Genomic DNA, 15457 nt, shown 5'->3' on the forward strand with positions numbered 1-15457 from the left:
AGAAGTGACAAAAATCAATGACTGAAAAGCAGAATTTGAATTAATGTAAAGTGATTTGTTTGCAGGTAAATTTCATGTTTCATGATTATAGATTGTGTCACATTTGTTTTCAGAATTTTGGCAAAATTGTTTCACTGTGGTGACAGAACAATGCCGTAATCATTGAAAATGAAGAGACTATGAGTCAAAAATGCATATTATAATTTGTAAACACAAAACAAGATCTTCAAATAGATTTAAAATCTGCAAACAAACTCCTTATGATCTGCAAATGTAAAACACAATCTGTAAATAGATTCTAAATCTGCAAACAAACTCCTCATGATCCGCAAATGTAAAACAAGATCTACAAATAGATAACAAATCCACAAAAAGACTCTTCATGACATACAAACAAACTCTTTATGATTCACAAATAGAAATCAGTTACTTGTTCTTCACAACCAGAATTTAAATGAATTCATAGAGATTTGTCTGTGCATGAGGGTCATTATTTGTTTGTAGATTGTGTTGCATTTATTTTCAGAAACTGTTCCGTTTTTTTTCCCATTAAAAATTCTACAAATGCCCTCCTCACAATTTGCAAACAAACACAGTGTAGCTTGTATTTTCAAACCACTGTAAAAAGACATTCTTACATATTCTGTGCAAAGCTCGGCATGCAAGTGTTGAATCTGTGTTTGCAGATCACAGGGCATTCACAGATCCCTCTGCACACGTCTACAGATCTTTTTTGGCACTATCATTCTGCTGAGTGTGTGACTACGATCCACACGTGTAGTCAGCCAATCAGGGGTATTGCTTCAATGTGATGTCACGTCCCCTCAATAAGCCCTTTTCAAAATAAGAGCTGACGCTTCTTGGATGGGTGGGCTGGGCTGCTGGTGTCACAGCGCTGAGCCTCTGCAGACAGAGCCTGAGCAGCGCTGGGGAAGGACGGACCAACTGACCGACACTCGCAAGACGGGTTGTCAGGTAAGCGGTCACACGACCAAGTAATTATGTGACATTCAATAAAGAATAACGTTATTGCAGCCCAGTAACCGTTAACGTTATGCACTAGCGTTAAAACCAGAAACTGTCCAGAAACTGGCTCACCAACAGCCTGGCGTTAGGCTTGTGCAGAACAAATGGCATTGTGTAAATGTGTACTACAGTTTTCATTGAGTTTTAATCAAGTCCCAAAACTTGTCCAACTAATGTAATATCATTTAGCTTTGGCTATAGTTAGCTATAACCAAACGTGTTATAAACAACAGCACATACAGCTAGCTAGCAGTTCTTGCACCTATAGAGCCATACCGGACCAAACAAACGTTCCCAGGGGACGCATCGGCGTCGGGACCCCCACCGAAATCTCAACCTTATTACTGGGAACTAAAGGACACTGTGTCCCCGTAGCATTTATTTTTATGGCATGGCAAATATCAGGCATGTAATTGCCAAAGGGCAAAAAAGCAGGAAAATATACTGAGACCCCCCCCTCGCAACGTCTCTATAATAATTATTATTAATTTTTTAACAAACTTCAACAGCTAAATGTGCAACATGCAACATGCAACATGAAATTGAGTCTATAACTAAATAATATACAGTTATATTAGTCAGGAAACTAACAGCAGATCAGTCTCTGTCTGTTGATAAACTGTAGGAAAAAGTTTGACATTTCAACTCTGGCAGTGCGTGTGTGAGACGAGAATGACAGTTTTACGGGATCGTGCCAGCTACACAGAGGCCGTTGCCATGGTTACCTCCCGGAGGGCTTGTTTGCCTGCCTGTTGATGAGGAGCGCAAAGCGACCCCGTGGATCAAAGCCTTATGAAAATGCATCATATAAACCCTGTCACAACCATTCACAAGAAATGAATTTAAAACGTGCCAAAACCATTAACATAAGGACGACTTAAAAAGCAACCATTCAAACAGCAATGTGTAGCCTATATAGGCTACATAAGTGATCAATCGACAACAACGTCAAAGTAAACATTAGACATAGCCTATAACAAGCAATAATCAAAACATATCTAATCTATCCGATCCTTATTGTCAACTCATTGTTGGGCAAGTTAGTCAGAAATAATATAGCTACTTACTAGTTACTTAGCATATACTCTTTAAAGTTATGTTAGCTACTCTACTTTTTACTGGGTGATATAACGCCACTCTCTCCTGACGAGTCCAAGCATCAGTGTCAGCAGCGGCCGGAGTTTTTCCGAGTTTCACGTTGCTGCGCTGCTTTAGCTGATGTTTTAATTAAGTAAAGATGTAGAATTGTTCGCGTTGAAAGCTTTTTGCTCTTTTACTATTATTATTATTTTTATTGTTTTTTTGTTTGTGTTTGTTTGTTGTTGTTGTTTTTCTCCTCCCCAAGCCCCCCTCTCTGTTCTATTGCAGGTTTCGTTGCTTTCTGCAATTGGTGTTTCCCACAGCTTTTCCCTGTTGTCCCCACCCTCCATCCCCCTTCTCTTACAGGTGTTGTCCTTTCTCTGTGCTGTCTGTTTGTGCCCCCCCATCCCCGTGTCTGCCCCCCTGTCCGGCCCGGTGACAAATCAATACATAATTAAATAAATAATAAAACAGACAAAGGAGTATTTTAATACTCTCTTGTTAAAGTAAAATCTGTCTGGCACAATATGGTATCCAGGTCATTATACTCTATACCAGGCTGCTGGGCAGGACAGGTTTAAAAAAAAAAAAATAGAAAGCTTTTTGCTGGTCGCACAAGTCGCACAGCTTTTTGGCTAACAGCTGACTTGAACAACAGAAGGTCCGGTGCCGCTGAGCTGCTGCGTGGTCGCACATTCACGTCAGGGATGGTGCTTTCAGTAGCACAGCGTTACTTGGATTAGTAACTGTTTAGGAAATAGTAATCCGTTACATTACTCATTACTGGGAAAAGTAATATTGCAGTATTACTGCCCAACATGTTACCACTGAAGCGTGAGAGCGACTGTGGTACACACTGCGCAGGTGTGGAATGGGCAGCTGAATGCAAATGAACATCCTTGTTGATACCTTCAAAGTAAGAAAACTCTACACACTTCAGCCTGTAGATGTCCTCAAATCCCCTCCATTTCACTCGGCCAGCTCCTGTACTTTTCATTGCAGATACGCATGATTCACATGGGTCTGATTTTCAGGTCTGAAAAATCCGGAATTCTGGATTAATCCGGAAAAATCACATCCCTGAAATTTGTAATGACAAACCGAACAGAGCATTAACGTTAACTAGAACGACCCCTCATTGTCACGCTGTCATTTAAGTTATTATCAGTGACTACCCTGTCTGTATGTGAGTGTATTATTTTTCCAATAAAGTGCTTTTGTGAACAACAAATCTGTTTTGGAAATAATGTAGGTAGCAACCCGCGTGCAGCTAACATTAGTCTCTGGTGTGTGTTTACAACCGAGCTGCTGCAGCCTTAGCTCTGGTTAGGTGCTCAGTGTGTTTTTAGTTCACGAATTCTTCAGTGTTGGATAGTTCAGGAGGTTTCTACCAGGAGCCAAACTAACAGTGAGGAGTTTGTTGCAATTCGCAACCCTCACTGCTAGATGTGACTAAAACTTACACACTTAACCTTTAAACCTAACCAAACTGTGATCATTTCACAACTTGACTTGCGTGACATGACATTAAACACGTAGTTAAGTCCTGGTTGCCTGACGCTGGACTGGTATGAGAAACACTCATGTATGTCATTTTGTGAGGCATGGATAAAATACCTATTTTGTCATTTAGGTTTGTTGTTTGTTGTTTGCAGTTTGTGGATTTCCTAGATTGTGAATTTACAGGATTATAACTGACCCTCACTTGCAATGCTATTGCCTCTGCAGGCTGTTTTTGAGATCGTGTAGAAGTGTAAACAAACAATTTTGTACGTAGATTGAAAGCAAAATCATTTTGACATAACCTGACATTCCATGTTTGTTTTTCTGCATTTATTTTATAGCCACAAAATGTATCACACAGATTATATTAAATTAATTAAAGTGATAATTCCGCTTTAATACAACTTCAATCTTATTTTTGTTTTGTTTTGTCATTCCGATATTAATAACTGAACGTTAATTGTACTTGTTCTGCAAGTATCAAATTACTGGCTAAGATCTGAGGAAGTGCTAATGTCTCGCAGTGAAGGGGAACAGTAACACTTTCACACAGACCTCTTGTTTATCCCTTCTACTCTATCTTCTACTAAAACCTTTAAGTGTTGTAATCATGGCTGGGCACCATAGATCTCTAAATTTCAAGGCAAACTATTGAATAACAAAAATACACTGCTCAAAAAAAAAATCACACAAAAATTATCAGTGGAAATCAAATTTATCAACCCATGGAGGTCTGGATTTGGAGTCACACTCAAAATCAAAGTGGAAAACCACACTACAGGCCGATCCAACTTTGATGTAATGTCCTTAAAACAAGTCAAAATGAGGCTCAGTAGTGTGTGTGGCCTTCACGTGCCTGTATGACCTCCCTACAACGCCTGGGCATGCTCCTGATGAGGTGGCGGATGGTCTCCTGAGGGATCTCCTCCCAGACCTGGACTAAACTCCTGGACAGTCTGTGGTGCAACGTGGCGTTGGTGGATGGAGCGAGACATGATGTCCCAGATGTGCTCAGTTGGATTCAGGTCTGGGGAACGGGCGGGCCGGTCCATAGCATCAATGCCTTCCTCTTGCAGGAACTGCTGACACACTCCAGCCACATGAGGTCTAGAATTGTGTTGCATTAGGAGGAACCCAGGGCCAACCGCACCAGCATATGGTCTCACAAGGGGTCTGAGGATCTCATCTCGGTACCTAACGGCAGTCAGGCTTCCTCTGGCGAGCACATGGAGGGCTGTGCGGCCCCCCAAAGAAATGCCACCCCACACCATTACTGACCCACCGCCAAACCGGTCATGCTGGAGGATGTTGCAGGCAGCAGAACGTTCTCCACAGCGTCTCCAGACTCTGTCACGTCTGTCACATGTGCTCAGTGTGAACCTGCTTTCATCTGTGAAGAGCACAGGGCACCAGTGGCGAATTTGCCAAACTTGGTGTTCTCTGCCAAATGTCAAACGTCCTGCACGGTGTTGTAAGCACAACCCCCACCTGTGGACGTCAGGCCCTCATACCACCCTCATGGAGTCTGTTTCTGACCGTTTGAGCAGACACATGCACATTTGTGGCCTGCTGGAGGTCATTTTGCAGGGCTCTGGCAGTGCTCTTCCTGCTCCTCCTTGCACAAAGGCGGAGGTAGCGGTCCTGCTGCTGGGTTGTTGCCCTCCTACGGCCTCCTCCACGTCTCCTGATGTACTGGCCTGTCTCCTGGTAGCGCCTCCATGCTCTGGACACTACGCTGACAGACACAGCAAACTTTCTTGCCACAGCTCCCATTGATGTGCCATCCTGGATGAGCTGCACTACCTGAGCCACTTGTGTGGGTTGTAGACTCCGTCTCATGCTACCACTAGAGTGAAAGCACCGCCAGCATTCAAAAGTGACCAAAACATCAGCCAGGAAGCACAGGAACTGAGAAGTGGTCTGTGGTCACCACCTGCAGAACCACTCCTTTATTGGGGGTGTCTTGCTAATTGCCTATAATTTCCACCTGTTGTCTATTCCATTTGCACAACAGCATGTGAAATTGATTGTCAATCAGTGTTGCTTCCTAAGTGGACAGTTTGATTTCACAGGAGCGTGATTGACTTGGAGTTACATTGTGTTGTTAAAATGTTCCCTTTGTTTTTTTGAGCAGTGTATATAAGTCTCATTGTGATGTTGGAGGAACAGTCAGTAGGCTTCATCATCTAAATGATTGTACAAACTTTCACTGCAATCCATCCAATAGTTTTAGTCTGAACCAAGTGGTGGACCGACCAAGCCATGTTGCCATCCATAGAACCACACTGCTAGCATGGCTAATAAATGGAGTGTCCCGGGCTGGCAGGGGCTGCTACATCTTCTAAATGATGGTCTCAGTAGGTTATTTTCCTAATGCCCCAAAATCAATGCAGTAATGATTCTTGATTTTCATGTCAAAATGCTACACATAGCACCGTTTCGCACAAAGGCAACTGAGAAGAGAAAGTGTTGGTGAACAAAAGGTGACAAGAAATAAGAGGAAATGTGGAGATTAATTTTTAGGACCAGGACAGGTAGTAAATGAGGGGAAAGTAGCGGGCAGCTTGGTGGATAAATGGAGAGTGGGTGAGAGGCAAACATTAGGAAAACAGATGTTAGAATCAGAGTGCTAAAGACGAGGGCTATTGTAGGTTGCCAACTCACACACACTATGTTTACACAGCCTGTTTTAATTACATGGAATTAATATAGAATCTGCTAAGGCAACAGCACCAAGTCATTTCCACTACTCAGGGACACACACAGGCCTTTCACAATGGTCCTGATACAATCAACAAGGACACACACACACACACACACACACACACACACACACACACACACACACACACACACACACACACACACCTACCTTAGGAGCTTTATCTGAGTTCAGCCTCAGAAAGCATTCTAACTGTTACTGCTCAACTTGAACCAAGGCCATGGATAAACAGGAATGAGGCCTTTCTTTGTCATTATAGAAAAAAATAGAGAAGATGCGCACACTTTCTTTGGTATTGGTTCCATTTGATGTGAATCGTTTGTCCCATCTGTTTTCATCCCATACACATCTCCTCATCCCCACCCGCCCCAAAAATACAAACAAAAAGCAAAAGTTGCCAGGTCGCATTGTGGGACAATGAATCCAAAATGTAATGACATTCAGCCAGTAGGCCATCACCTTTATTCACCTTATTCTGTCCAACCTGTGTGTGGAAATTAATATCGCTCTGAAGTGGAGGTCAAACATAAAACTGAATAAGCAATAAGGAATGTTCCTCTGCCTGTGGCTCTGCAAGCACATTGACAATATTCAAAAGCACGTTGGGAATCTCAAAATGGAGCGCAGTGTCACTCAGAACTCTGCGTACATGCCAGCTCTATAGATGTGTTTCATGGAGTTTTTTTCCTGCGTGGAGTGGTCTCATGAGACCCTTTAAATGTGTGAGTTGAAAACGAACAAGTAGTCCAATGAGGGTGTCATGTTTGAGCAAAGAGAGAGAGAGAGCTTCTATCACAGAATAACTTGAATAGAGGACCACAAAACTGAAGAAATGCATATCTCTTTCCAACCCGGTTTCCAAGAATGTTATTCTACTCATTTGTTTGGCAGGAAACTTGCACTGCATGAAAGTCATAGCCAGGCTGAGGATGTGGATTGTCCCACATGTAGTTAGGTTTAAAACAAGAAAGCACTTTGATTAAGACTGAGGAAATGTGTTTCAGTACTTTGATTTTCAAAACGAATGACATTCCCATCAACCTCAGCTGTACTTTGTGCTAATGAGCAAAGTTAGCATGCTAACACACCAAACTAAGGTGGTGAACATCGGTATGGTTGTTACTGTTGGCATGTTAGCATTCTGAAATTAGCATTTAGCTTAAAGCACAGTTGTACAGCCCCAGGTAGCCGCTAGCATGGCTGTAGACTGTGTGTTTCTGATGTCCATCATTCGACCAACTCACAGAGCAGATATGCTCCCATCTTATCAAATGAAATCAATCCACACTGAGCTTGAGACTGCTTATCACCCAGGAACACCCCTTTTTTTATGGCATGTCCACAGACATCTGTTTAAATCACACAAATGACTGAATGGACAGCCCGCTTCAGCAACACAATCGCGTCACTCACTTCTCCCTTTTCATGTAGATTCCCAGTTAGTCTTTTTCAGACACTTTCATTAAAAATTATTATAAATTAATTATAAAAAAAATATACTGTAATTTCTAGGAAACAGGGTTGCTCTTACTACAGTCTCTAAACTAAACCAAAATAAGATGGATTACAACAAAACATTAGATTACTGATATAATGATATTCTGTTGTGGTGAGACAACTTATTGTATAAGGACGTTCACTTCCATGTACACTGCTGCTGCTTAATTTTACTACTTTACACATAATATGGGGTAGTGGTGACATAGTGGGTAGTGAGTAGGACTGCTGCCTGGTAACCTAAAGGTTATCAGTTCAATTCTATCTCACTGAAAGTTTTGTTGGTGTCTGTTAATTGAATAAATGTCATTAATTATAGGTAAGGGTAAACACTTAAATTAGGAGTCAAAGAAATAGGACAGGTTTGGAACTAGAACTAGCAAGGTAGGTGATTATGTAGTATCATAAATCCAACTATGTTTTTCCACAGGGCTTCACCCAGGTTTTTCTCTACAGGTAAGTAGGACAGGCAAGTGTAAAGGGAGTTTGGTTTATCTAGTTTGAAATACACAATTTCCAAACATCTAAGTGTTGCAGGCACAGTAAGTATTAAGGTAAGTATACTCAGTTTTGCCTGACCTGCCAAACTTAGGCACTGGGCAATGGGCGTCTGACATGCTCACGCTTTATGAAGTCCATTACATCAGGGGCTGCAGAGCACTCTTGTACGGCTTGATTGGAGTGGAGATGCCTTTGCCTGTTAGTTTAAGAAGACTGGACAGAAACAGACATCCCTTCTCCCGTCTTTTGGGTGAGCATTTGCTGTTGAACCAGGAGGGTGCAGGAACTCCGCTTTCACATCTTGGTGCTCGGTGTCTACATTGAAGGCCTTTGCTAGCCAACAGTGGTGGTCATAGACCACTGCTAGCCAGTCTCCATCCACATTGCTGTCAATAGTTCTTTCAACTTTTGTAACCGAAGGACCTTTCAGCAGCTCCTTTCCTTTTACAGTATATCCAGATTGCTTCAGCATCTTTTCTCTTAGACTCTAAAACTGTGCAAAATGCTGCCTTTTTACCCTTGGTGTAATACACTGCAGTATGAAGATTCAACTGTGGCACATTCTGGGTGAAATGGCAGACTTGAACTTCAGGCATATACCTACACTTCCACGATTCTGAAAAATCAACATGTACACTGGATAGAAAAAGTCTACACACCCCTGTTAAAATGCCAGGTTCTTATGTCAGAGCTCTTTCCACCTTTAATGTGACCTATAATGTGAACAATTCAATAGAAAAACAAACTGAAATCTTCGAGGGGTAAAAAATGAAAAATAAAAACCTTACAATAACCTGGTTGCATAAGTGTGCACACCCTCTTATAACTGGGGATGTGGCTGTGTTAAGAATTAACCAATCACATTCAAACTCAGGTTAACTAGAAGTCATTACACACCTGCCATCATTTAAAGTGACTTTGATTAATCACAAATAAAGTAGGATTTTCCTGATATTTTCTTTGCTGCATCTCCGAGCAAAAGCCATGGTCCGCAGAGAACTTTCAAAGCACCAGAGAGATCTCATTTTTGAAAGACATAAGTCAGGAGATGGGTACAAAAGAATTTCCAAAGCATTAGATATACCCTGGAACACAGTGAAGACAGTCATCATCAAGTGGAGAAAACTGTGACTTTACCAAGAACTGGACGTCCCTCCAAAATTGATGAAAAGACGAAAAGAAAACTGGTCAGGGAGGCTTCCAAGAGGCCTACAGCACCATTAAAGGAACTGCAGGAATTTCTGGCAAGTAATGGCTGTGTGGTACATGTGACAACTATCTCCCGTATTCTTCATATGAATGGGCTATGGGGTAGGGTGGCAAGACGGAAGCCTTTTCTTACAAAGAAAAACATCCAAGCATGGCTGAAGTTCGCAAAAACAAACATCAAGTCCCCCAAAAGCATGTGGGAAAATGTGTTATGGTCTGATGAAACCAAGGTAGAATTTTTTGGCCATAATTCCAAAAGGTAAGTTTGGCGCAAAAACAACACTGCACATCACCCAAGGAACAGCATAGTCACAGTGAAGCATGGTGGTGGCAGCATCATGCTTTGGGGCTGTTTTTCTTCAGCTGGAAACTGGGCCTTAGTCAGGGTGGAGGGAATTATGAACAGTTCCAAATACCAGGCAATTTTGGCACAAATGAATTTATGTTGGCCTTTGCTTGATTGTGAACCAAGAACACGTGTTGTGTTCTCACTTGTACGTTTCTCCCTGTATATGGAGCAGCTCTGAAAGACTCCCGCTGTGCAAGGTAAGTTTTATGTTGAAGTGGATCCCATTAGCTGTTTCTTCTTAAACTCGCTCCCTATGCCTCCATTCAGCCTCCTTCCACCTTGCTCTGGGGACAGAACTGTTTGCTTAGCACCGTAAACTGTTCCGAAGAAGGCAGGCCTCATTTGCTGAAGAGCAACAAACAAATTGAAATCTGTCCTCTAGTTTGGTCGATTTCACAACACCCGAGGACTTAAGAACCTGAAGCATTAAGCATGCAGTTTTATGATACTGACACAGAAATGTCTTCCTATCTGATGCCTTTCGTACTGTAACATAGAAGGGCCACAGGGCACAGAAGGAAGAGTAACTGAGCTTCACAGTTGAGCTCCTGTTGATGAACTCTGACTCTGATGGTTGATCGTGGTGCTTAATCTTGTTCCTCGTGATGGTGTCAGTTTTTATCTGCTGTTATAAGGAAGAACAGTACAGGAAGAACTCCTGAACAGTCCCGCTGATACCCTGGTGAAATGTTTCTTCTGTCCTTATTTTTTCTGTGCTGTCTGTTTCTTCTCACTTACTAACTTGAAAGTCAAACCAAGCCGGCGGATAGTATGAAGAAGGTGATACTTGTTTGAATCTTGCCTGATAATGTCAGTTGTCACCTAGTTGATTTGTCAGTCGCCCGTCTCTGTGACAAAGGAGTTTGTTTGTTTTTTGATTGTAGAAGAGAAGAGCTCTCTTGATGTTATGATTCCTAAATTGGCTTCCTGATATCATCCTCTCAGTTTCTGTCTGTGGAGAGTCTATTTGCATTTTATCTCTTGTGGGGGTTTTTTTTTGGCATTTGATTTGTCAATTATTTGAGCCTTCTTTTTTTGATTTCACAATTTTGCTATCTTTTAATTTTCTCTTTCAAAGCATTTATTTCACTTGAATGCCTTTTCTTAGTGATTCCTCTGCCTCTCACTTGCATGATCACGCATGCTTGTAGTTGGCTCTTTCCTTTGGTCTAGTGGACTATCGGGGGGTGGGGGGGTATACTTGCTGCACTTCATTCTGCACTGCCCTGCTTTGAGCATCCTTCCAATACCCTTGCCCCCAAATCACCTATTTGTCTCATTTTTTTTGTCTTCAACCCTCTTCTTCCACCTTCGTCTTTCTTTTACTGGAAACTCACTTCTGCTGTCTGGGTCACTGTTTCATTTCTCTCTTCTCTTTCTCTGCTCTCCCACTGGCAGTTTCTTTCAGCCATGCTTGCCTACAAAACAGATAAAAGCAAAACATATAACTTTATTTTTATTGGGAGATTGACAAAGGGTGTTAGCTAGCTAACTAGCATATGCAGTTTTTTAGATAAACAAAGCAGTTTCTAAGAACTACTTTTCTGTTCACATGTCAAAGCCGTGACTGCAGTGATATCAAAACTATTTATTCAATGTCAAATTTCCTAAAATTGAAAACTTAACCGACTGTTGTTCTATAGTTGCATCCAACTAGAGCAGGAAATGGAAAAGGGTCCTCAGGGTTATAACTGACCATGACGATTCATGACTTATTCAGGATGATTTTAACGGAGTTGACGGAAAGTGAGGACTTTGATAGGTAGTTTTTTTTTATGGAAAATATATTTTAATTTTTGTGTGATATCTTATGTAACAATTCGTTTCATTTGCTATTTGTCCTGTTTAGGCAATTGGAGAATTTTTAAACACTTTATTTGGCAGTTTGACATTGTGTCCTCTTGCTGAGGACGGGTTAAGTGTACTTTGAAATTAGAGCCTGTATTTTAACAAATTCTAATGAAATTATTTTAAAAATGTATGAAATTTTATACACAGGTATACACAGGCCCTTTAGATTTTCTATTATTATTAATAATTTGTGTTATTAATAGTTTCTTGATTTTTAAAACAAAGGAGACTTTTCAATGTAGGACTTTTTTGTCCCTTATCTCAAGAATCAGTGAGTTATAAACACCAAGTTTAGAACGGACAGCAAACTTGACATGCTAACATACTGTACTCGTCCCTCAAGGCTGCGTTCTTTCCCCTCAGCTCTTCTCTCAGCTCTTCTCTCTGTACACCAACAGCTGCACCTCCAGTCGCCAGTCTGTCAAGCTCTTGAAGTTTGCAGATGACACCACCCTCATTGGGCTCATCACTGGTGGGGATGAGTCTGCCTACAGGTGCTGCCAGAACTACCTGGAGCTCAGTGCTCTTAAGACAGTGGAGATAGTTGTGACTTTTAGGAAAAGCTCAGGACTACCTACCCCCATCACCCTGTGTGACTCCACCGTCGACATTGTGGTATCCTTCGGCTTCGTGGGGCACCATCATCAATCAGGACCTCAAGAAGTATATCTTGGTGAGGGAACTGAACATCAGCAACCTCACCAAGAAGTAGCCCAGCAGAGGATATACTTCCTGCAGCAGCTAAAGAAGTTCAGCTTGCCAAAGTCACCTCCTCCATCACCATCTGGTACGCTGCTGTCACTGACAGAGACAAAGGCAGACTGCCTCCGCAGCGAAGGTGATCGGCTGCAGTCTTTCATCCCTCCATGACCTGTATGCTTCCAGGACTCTGAGGCGTGCAGGAAAGATTGTGGCTGACCCCTCTCACCCTGGATACTAACTGTTTCAGACACTGCCCTCCGGCAGGAGGCTACGGTCCATCAGGACGAAAATCTCACGCCACATGAACAGTTTCTTCCTGTCTGCAGCCGGCCTCATCAACAAGGCCCCTCCACTGACACCAACGCTCATGCACAGCACTACAGATCCAATTATAAAAAATTATAAAAATAATAATCTTAACATATTTTAAGATATCATAATAATTGTTTATATCGGTCTGTGTTTATTGTTGTTGCGCACCTGGTCACCAAAACAAATTCCTTGTATGCGTGAAAAACAGCTTGGTAATAAATCAGTTCCTGATTCGGATTCAAAGCAGCCACAGCAGCTAGATAGAGGGCAAGAACACTGACCTCATGCATGAAAACTGCAAGCAGCAAGTGAGACAGCTTGTGCATGTGAGTGATGTGGTCCATGACCACTTCATCATAGTTTAAAATGATACAGGGCAGTGAGGGAACAGACGTTTAACACATTAGACAAGCTAAAACCCCAGTGCAGTATAGTTCATACACTTAACTGATAGACCTGGGGATTACACAGTAACATTAGGCTTCATGATCAAAGAAGGGCTGTGTGTCACTTCTGTCCATGTGTCCACTTTCTGTCTGTCCCTAGTTCAGATCTATTTTAGAACAAATCACAAATCCTATCTTACAAATGACCAATAAGTGTCACTGCTCAGTGGCAGTAATAACGGTTCCATTATGTACTCTCGCTATAGGTGACTGAGTTGAACTCTTTCCAGGGGTCTGTTTGACAGCTTGATCAGTGCCTTGACGTCTTTGGTTATTTTGATTCAGTCGGACACTTGAAAAAATATAAACTCTCTAAAACACTTCAGTGTGTTCGGGAGCAATAGAGAATCTCAAACCTGCTGCAAGTCCACATCACATGAATGTTTATGTTTGACTATGAGACAATTTTCCATCCATTTCCCCCCCCATAAAATAAAACCTGAACTGTCCCGCAACAAGAGAAGAGCAGGGTGGCCAGTGCTAGAACAAGCCTACCAGCTGGAATGGCTACTGTCTCTATCGGCCTGGAAGGAGGACACTGCATCTTCCTGGCCAGGCAAACAGAACGCACCAGCCAGGGACGAACATGAAACTCTTTGTGCCAGACTTGCAATATGCAGGGTCAGGTTCAGAGAATGTTGACATATTTTTATAGCACCTACAAGATCCATGCACCGATATATCTGGTAGAACCTTACCCTCAAGTATCCACTCAGTTGTCGCAGTACTCACAGTCAATAGTAGCATGGTTTGAAAAGTTAGGTCTAACACAGAGTTAAGAAAACTGTGAAGAAGTTAAATTACATTTAATGGTCATTGTATTGAACAGGTTTTAGAAGCGTAATATCTCAGTAGAATGTCTACATCTAAAAGGTAAAACAGAACAGGAACCACTGTTCTCTTGTTCATTCGTTCAGTTACATGTCAAACACTGAATACCTACTTTTTTGCAAGAAACTGATCCAAAATATTTCACTGCAAAAAACCCTCCAGGGTGGCCATTCTATTTATGATGCATGTTAGAGCAGTACACAATGAAGTGCCCACTGACTGAGCAACACACACACTGAGCTCATATTCATGAAGAAAATGGAGCCAAGATTTGACATGAAGAAAAATGCTTTGCCTTTACTTCAGGCTTGCATAATGCCACTTAGTGCACTTCCCTCTGATATTGTTGTCATTAAGGAGCACAAAACACAAGTGCGCACACACATTCGGTTCTGAGCCTTGACTGGCTGTGAAGTAGTGCAACCTCAGTGCCACACTGCCAAAAACACGCAGTAGACGTGCAATCACCGCAGTGAAGAATAGCTTTAGACACTTTAGCAATCAGACTATGACTGCCGTGTTGAACACTTTAAATGCCTTCGTACTATAATCTGAATGTGCACACGAACCTTCTGCATATTGGAATGCAAACGTGATTCGTAGGAAAAGCCAGGGGTCTGTTTGGTCTCCGAAACCTTAACTAGTAATCGAATCTGGCTGTCAGCGTGACCAAATTCTACTCGACACTCCACCCTCCTCTCCTCCCTCCATCTCTCCTGTCCGATCCATCTGATGACTCTGGCAATCTGTGTGTCATGTAAAATTAAGTGGATCTGAAAACGCAGAGAGGGAAATGAAATGGAAAGTGTGGTAGAAATTAAAAGTGATGAAGAGTGTGTGTGTGTGTGTGTGCGTGCATCCCGGCGGCGTGCCTGGTGGTTAGGGCTATGACATGCGGTGGAAGTGACAAGGTAGTGACAAGTTTCCTCTGATCAGGGCTGCAGACATGACAGAGTAGAGTTTTAGACTCGGAGGCAAACACACACTCAGCCCTGATGGTCTCCATCTTTGATTTTGTCACACACGCACACACGTTTAGGAAAACTCCTTTGGGGGAGCGGTTCTTCTCCTCCACCACAGCCACCCTCCTCCTTCCTGTCACCATCTCTTGTTTTTGTGTAGCCTACAGCTTTTTTTGTTTCAACAAGCGAAACACTTTGAATGCAAAATTTTATTCTGATGCCAGAAGCAGATGGAGAGAAATTAGTGTCAGATACTGGGGACAAATGTGTGCTTCCTGATCCAGAAATTAAAACAAGAGCTACAAATACGCATGATGATTTGTGAGTGATTTATGGTGTTGACAACCAATTTGTACAAATGTAAAACAGTTTTGCAAATAAATACAACCCAACCCAAAATTTCAGTATTCTAGATATACTATATATTTGCACCATATCATAGAGCAGAGGACATTTGCTTTTGAAA

The sequence above is a fragment of the Micropterus salmoides genome, unplaced genomic scaffold (assembly GCF_014851395.1).
Source record: "Micropterus salmoides isolate LMB-PRFRI ecotype aquatic unplaced genomic scaffold, ASM1485139v1 Ms_hic_scaffold_3, whole genome shotgun sequence".
Classification (NCBI taxonomy): domain Eukaryota; kingdom Metazoa; phylum Chordata; class Actinopteri; order Centrarchiformes; family Centrarchidae; genus Micropterus; species Micropterus salmoides.